Here is a 6,940-nt window from a genome sequence, read left to right as displayed (position 1 = left end):
TGCTTACGGTGCAAGTGTCAGTGCTGTATATCACGGTGCTGGTGTCAGTGCTTTATGTCACGCTGCTGATGTCAGTGCTCTCTATCACAGTGCTGGTGTCAGATCACTCTATCACGGTGCAGGTGTCAGTGCTCTATATCACGGTGCTGGTGCTGGTGATCATCTCCTGCACCCTCTTCTTTGCCTACCCTCACCTTCCCTCGCCTCCATTGTCTCAAGAGTCCTGAATTTTCAGAATTTCACATATAAAAAAAGAATGCTTGTAGTTGTCGATCCCAGATTCACCTCATACATGTGTTATGTCATTGGCCATGTGGTGGGACTATGTGTGCACAGCTAGTAAATTATTTTGTGGCTGCAAATATGACCTGTAGGTTTGTAAAGTTCACCATCCCTTTGATGTGCTGACTTCCTCCTGGGGCTGCTTATTATGAGGGGCTCCCACCATCCCTGTGCTATGGCTGACTTCCTCCTGCGGCCAGGGCCGGACTGGGAATAAAATCCAGCCCTGGAAAAAATTTCATACCAGCCCCACAGCATTATTGTACCAGCGCAACAGCATAACGTCATTATTTTATGTTCATAAGAGGGAAAACCACACATTTTAAAGCTGTTGTATACCCGTTGAATTTTTTTTTCCTCACCTGCAAAGCAAAAGGCATAATGAGCTAGTATGCACTGCATACTAGCTCATTATGAAATACTTACCTTAGAACGAGGCCCGACATCTGTCCTGATCCACGCAGGGGAGCTGACATGTTCCCTCTGCGTTTCTTCCGGGTATCGCGGTTCCGGCGCTGTGAGTGGCCGGAGCCGTGATATCGTTACTCCCGCGCATGTGCGCAGGAGATTTCTCTCCGGCAGGGTCCGTTGTCTGCCGGGCTTCCAGCCGGGAATTCCCTGTGCGCATGCGCTGCTGCAGTCAGCGGCGCATTGCGAGGGGAATATCTCCTAAACCGTACAGGTTTAGGAGATATTTTTTTATCTACAGGTAAGCCTTATTATAGGCTTTCCTGTAAGTAAAGTCCCCAATTTGGCTATACAACCACTTTAATGCACATTTAAAGAGTGTATTATATATAGATAAGACAGATATGAAATCACATAGGGATTTATATGTATGTATGTGTGTGTATATTATATTATATATATATATATATATATATATATATATATATATATATATATATATATATATATATATATATATATATATATATATAAGCAAATTCCAGTTAAAAGTGGTCAACCATCAAGGGGGACCCGAGGAACTCAGAACATGGGGGGGGAGACCACCTTCTGCAGAAAGAATACACTAAGGTAAGGGGGGTGGGTTACTGATATAAGGGGGAAACCCTTTATATAAGTGCAATGGTGGGGGTCTAAAAGAACAGGGGTGGAGAGCACGGAAGGCTGAGAGTACTGGGGGGGCTAAGAGTGTGGGGTAGCGAAGAGCACTGGGGGGGGAGCTTGAGAGTACTGGGGGCCGAAAAACAGGGCTGGAGAGCACTGGGGGGTACAAAGAGCAGGGTGGAGTGGAAAGCAATTGGGGGAGCTTGAGAGCACCAGTGGGGGGCATAAAGAACAGGCGTGGAATGCACGGGGGACTGGCGAGCACTATGGAGGACGGAGAGCACTGGCAAGGTTGGAGAGCACATGGGTGGGGGCAAAATGCAGGGGAGTAGAGAGTATAGGGGTGGGGAGCGGAGACTGCTGGGGGGAAACTTGAGAGCAATGGTGGGGGCCAAAAAGAACAGGGGTGGAGAGCACGGGAGGCTGAGAGCACTGGGGGGGCTAAGAGTGTGGGGTGGCGAAGAGCACTGGGGGAGCTTGAGTCTACTGGGGGAAGAAAAACAGGGCTGGAGAGCACTGGGGGGTACAAAGAGCAGGGAGGAGTGGAGAGAAATGGGGGTAACTTGAGAGCACCAGTGGGGGCCAGAAAGAACAGGGGTGGAAAGCACGGGGGACTGGAGAGTGCTATGGGGGGCGGAGAGGACTGGGCAGAGTTGAAGAGCACATGGGTGGGGGCAAAATGCAGGGGGAAGTGGAGAGTACAGGGGTGGGAGCAGAGAGTGCTGGGGGGAGCTTGAGAGAGCACTGGAGGGGGAGCCAAAAAGAACAGGGTTGGAGAGCATGGGGGGCAGGAGAGTGCCGGGGCATAAAGAACAGGAGTGGGGAGCATGGGGGGCTGGAGAGCACTGTGGGAGCTGGAGACCACTGTGGGGGGGGGGGGGGTGGAGAGCACTGCGGGGTGGGGTCGAGAGCACTGTGGGGGCTGGAGACCACTGTGGGAGCTGGAGGCCACTGTGGGGGGGGGGGGGGGGTGGAGAGCACTTCGGGGTGGGATGGAGAGCACTGTGGGGGCTGGAGAGCACTGTGGGAGGCTGGAGAGAAGTGGGGGGGTTGGAGAGCACTGTGGGGGGCTGGAGAGCACAGTGGGGGGTAGGAGAGCACTGTGGGGGGGCTGGAGAGCACTGTGGGGGGCTGGAGAGCACTGTAGCGGGATGGAAAGCATTGTGGGGGGTGGACAACACTGTGGGGGGCTGGAGAGCACTGTGGGGGGGTGGACAGCACTGTGGGGGCTGGAGAGCACTGTGGGGCGGACAGCACTGTGGGGGGCTGGAGAGTACTGTGGGGGATGGACAGCACTGTGAGGGGGGTGGACAGCACTATTTGGGGTGGACAGCACCGTGGGGGTCTGGAGAGCACTGTGGGGGTCTGGAGAGCACACTGTGGAGGGGGGGTGGACAGCACTGTGGGGGGTGGACAGCACTGTGGGGGTCTGGAGAGCACTGTGGGGGGTGGACAGCACTGTGGGGGTGGACAGCACTGTGGGGGGGCTGGAGAGCACTGTGGGGGGGTGGACAGCACTGTGGGGGGGGGGCTAGAGAGCACTGTGGGGGTGGACAGCACTGTGAGGGGGCTGGAGAGCACTGTGGGGGGGGTGGAGAGCACTGTGGGGGGCTGGAGAGCACTGAGGGGGGTAGAGAGCACTGTGGGGATTGGAGAGCACTGTGGGGGGCTGGAGAGCACAGTGGGGGTGGGGGGGTGGAGAGCACTGTGGGGGGCTGGAGAGCACAGTGGGGGGCTGTAGAGCACTGTGGGGGCTAGAGACTACTGTGGGGGGTGGAGAGCACTGTGGGGGGGTGGAGAGCACTGTGGGAGGGTGGAGAGCACTGTGGGGGGTGGAGAGCACTGAGGGGGGGGGGGGTAGAGAGCACTGTGGGAGGCTGGAGAGAAGTTTGGGGGTTGGAGAGCACTGTGGGGGTTGGAGAGCACTGTGGGGGGCTGGAGAGCACTGTGGGGGGCTGGAAAGCACTGTGGGGGGCTGGAGGGCACTGTGGGGGGGGGGGGTGCAGAGCTCTGTTGGGGGTGGACAGCACTGTGGGGGCTGGAGAGCACTGTGGGGGCTAGAGACTACTGTGGGGGTGGAGAGCACTGTGGGGGGGGGGGGTGGAGAGCACTGTGGGAGGGTGGAGAGCACTGTGGGGGGTGGATAGCACTGTGGGGGGGAGAGCACTGTGGGGGAGGGGGTGGAGAGCACTGAGGGGGGGTAGAGAGCACTGTGGGAGGCTGGAGAGAAGTGTGGGGGGGTGGAGAGCACTGTGGGGGCTGGAGACCACTGTGGGGAGCTGGAGACCACTGTGGGGGGGGGGGGGGTGGAGAGCACTGCGGGGTGGGATGGAGAGCACTGTGGGGGCTGGAGAGCACTGTGGGAGGCTGGAGAGAAGTGTGGGGGTTGGAGAGCACTGTGGGGGGCTGGAGAGCACAGTGGGGGGTAGGAGAGCACTGTGGGGGGGGCTGGAGAGCACTGTGGGGGGCTGGAGAGCACTGTAGCGGGATGGAAAGCACTGTGGGGGGTGGACAACACTGTGGGGGCTGGAAGCACTGTGGGGGGGGGGTGGACAGCACTGTGGGGGCTGGAGAGCACTGTGGGGCGGACAGCACTGTGGGGGGCTGGAGAGTACTGTGGGGGATGGACAGCACTGTGAGGGGGGTGGACAGCACTATTTGGGGGTGGACAGCACCGTGGGGGTCTGGAGAGCACCGTGGGGTCTGGAGAGCACACTGTGGAGGGGGGGTGGACAGCACTGTGGGGGGTGGACAGCACTGTGGGGGTCTGGAGAGCACTGTGGGGGGTGGACAGCACTGTGGGGGTGGACAGCACTGTGGGGGGGCTGGAGAGCACTGTGGGGGGGTGGACAGCACTGTGGGGGGGGCTAGAGAGCACTGTGGGGGTGGACAGCACTGTGAGGGGCTGGAGAGCACTGTGGGGGGGGGTGGAGAGCACTGTGGGGGGCTGGAGAGCACTGAGGGGGGGGTAGAGAGCACTGTGGGGATTGGGAGAGCACTGTGGGGGGCTGGAGAGCACAGTGGGGGGGGGGTGGAGAGCACTGTGGGGGGCTGGAGAGCACAGTGGGGGGCTGTAGAGCACTGTGGGGGCTAGAGACTACTGTGGGGGGTGGAGAGCACTGTGGGGGGTGGAGAGCACTGAGGGGGGGGGGGGGTAGAGAGCACTGTGGGAGGCTGGAGAGAAGTTTGGTGGTTGGAGAGCACTGTGGGGGTTGGAGAGCACTGTGGGGGGCTGGAGAGCACTGTGGGGGGCTGGAAAGCACTGTGGGGGGGCTGGAGGGCACTGTGGGGGGGGTGCAGAGCTCTGTTGGGGGTGGACAGCACTGTGGGGGCTGGAGAGCACTGTGGGGGCTAGAGACTACTGTGGGGGTGGAGAGCACTGTGGGGGGGGGGGGGGGGTGGAGAGCACTGTGGGAGGGTGGAGAGCACTGTGGGGGGTGGATAGCACTGTGGGGGGGAGAGCACTGTGGGGGAGGGGGTGGAGAGCACTGAGGGGGGTAGAGAGCACTGTGGGAGGCTGGAGAGAAGTGTGGGGGGTTGGAGAGCACTGTGGGGGGCTGGAGAGCACAGTGGGGGTGGAGGAGGCACTGTGGGGGGGCTGGAAAGCACTGTGGGGGCTGAAGGGCACTGTGGGGGGGGGGGTGGAGAGCACTGTGGGGGGTGGACAGCACTGTGGGGGCTGGAGAGCACTGTGGGGGGGTGGACAGCACTGTAGGGCTGGAGAGCACTGTAGGGGGCTGGAGAGTACTGTGGGGGATGGACAGCACTGTGGGGGGTGGAAAGCACTGTGGGGGGTGGACAGCACTATTTGGGGTGGACAGCACTGTGGGGGGGGGGGGTGGACAGCACCGTGGGGGTCTGGAGAGCACCATAAGGGTCTAGAGAGCACACTGTGGGGGGGTGGACAGCACTGTGGGGGCTGGAGAGAACTGTGGGGAGTGGACAGCACTGTGGGGGGGGGGTGGACAGCACTGTGGAGGGGGGCTGGAGAGCACTGTGGGGGCTGGAGAGCACTGTGGCGGGGTGGAGAGCAATGTGGGGGGTGGACAGCACTGTGGGGGCTGGGAGAGCACTGTGGGGGGCTGGAGAGTACTGTGGGGGATGGACAGCACTGTGGAGGGGGGGTGGACAGCACTGTGGGGGGGTGGACAGCACTATTTGGGGTGGACAGCACTGTGGGGGGGTTGGACAGCACAGTGGGGGTCTGGAGAGCACCGTGGGGGTCTGGAGAGAACACTGTGGGGGGGTGGACAGCACTGTGGGGGGCTGGAGAGAACTGTGGGGGTGGACAGCACTGTGGGTGGGGGGGGCTGGAGAGCACTGTGGGGGCTGGAGAGCACTGTGGGGGGGGGTGCACAGTACTGTGGGGGGGTGGCTGGAGAGCACTGTGGGGGGTGGCTGGAGAGCACTGTGGGGGGGTGGCTGGAGAGCACTGTGGGGGGGTGGCTGGAGAACACTGTGGGGGGGGGTGGCTGGAGAGCACTGTGGAGGGCTGGAGAGTGTGGTGATGTTGTAAAGGGAAGGAGAGCGGGGGGGGGGGGGGGGCAGGGAGCACAAGGACAACTGGAGGGGGCAGTAAAAGAAGTTGGATTGGATAGGAGGAGAAGCAGCGGCTACATGGAGGAATATAGAAAGCTCATCACCTCTATATGTCCTGCTTCTCCTCCTATCCGGGCACCGGGGCGGCATCTCTTACTGTGTATCACAGAGCTGGCTGGCTGGCTCTGTGTTCGGTGGCCGTGCTATAACACGGCCCGCCCCCCTAGACCTGCTTGTGTGATAGTAGATAGAATCAATATTCCGCCTATCACACAAGCAGGTCTAGGGGGGCGGGGCCGTGTTATAGCACGGCCAACGAACACAGAGCCAGCCTGCCAGCTAGCTCTGTGATACACATGAGAAGGAGAGAGTAGCAGTGCAGCCGCAAAACGGCCCCAGGGCAGGCGGCCTACCGGGAAATCTCCCGGTATCCCGGTAGGCCAGTCCGGCCCTGCCTGAAACGAATCAAAAGATGCGCAATTCACACTGGAGACTGCAGAGATGTGTGAAGCGGCTCCATAGAGAGTCGGCCACAATCTCCTGCTATGCGCATCGGATGCGGTGGAAACCCTCATCCAATTCGCAATAGTGTGAACCCCGTCACAAAGTTTGTAAAAAATAGTTTAATTGAAATATAATAAGTACACTGAGGAGTGAGGAAACCTACCTACTCCAAACCACTAAAAACTAGGAATTACCCCAACCGCTGGCTACACAGACAGATAGATCACCGCCCCCTAGACTGACACCCCCCATAACAAACTACTGACACCTCAGACTGACCCCCATCCAACTGAAACACCAGACTGAGCCCCTGTCACTAATACACGTCACCCCCAACTAATGACAATAATAACTGCTACCAGTTTCCTTTTTCCCCCTATGACAGTTGGGGGGTTAAGTTTGTTTCCTCCCACAATAGTGCTAATGCAGGTCGTGAAATTCTGTATCCCCTCTTATAAGATCACAGGCCATGAAAATAGGCATCCCTCTTGTTGTAATGAAAGCATTTAAAATAGGTATCCCCTCCAGTAATGCAGGCCGTGAA

This window comes from Lithobates pipiens, unplaced genomic scaffold (assembly GCF_037356315.1).
Source record: "Lithobates pipiens isolate NorthernLeopardFrog02 unplaced genomic scaffold, aLitPip1_a1.2 Scaffold_10, whole genome shotgun sequence".
NCBI lineage: Eukaryota > Metazoa > Chordata > Amphibia > Anura > Ranidae > Lithobates > Lithobates pipiens.
This window is presented reverse-complemented; position numbering follows the sequence as displayed.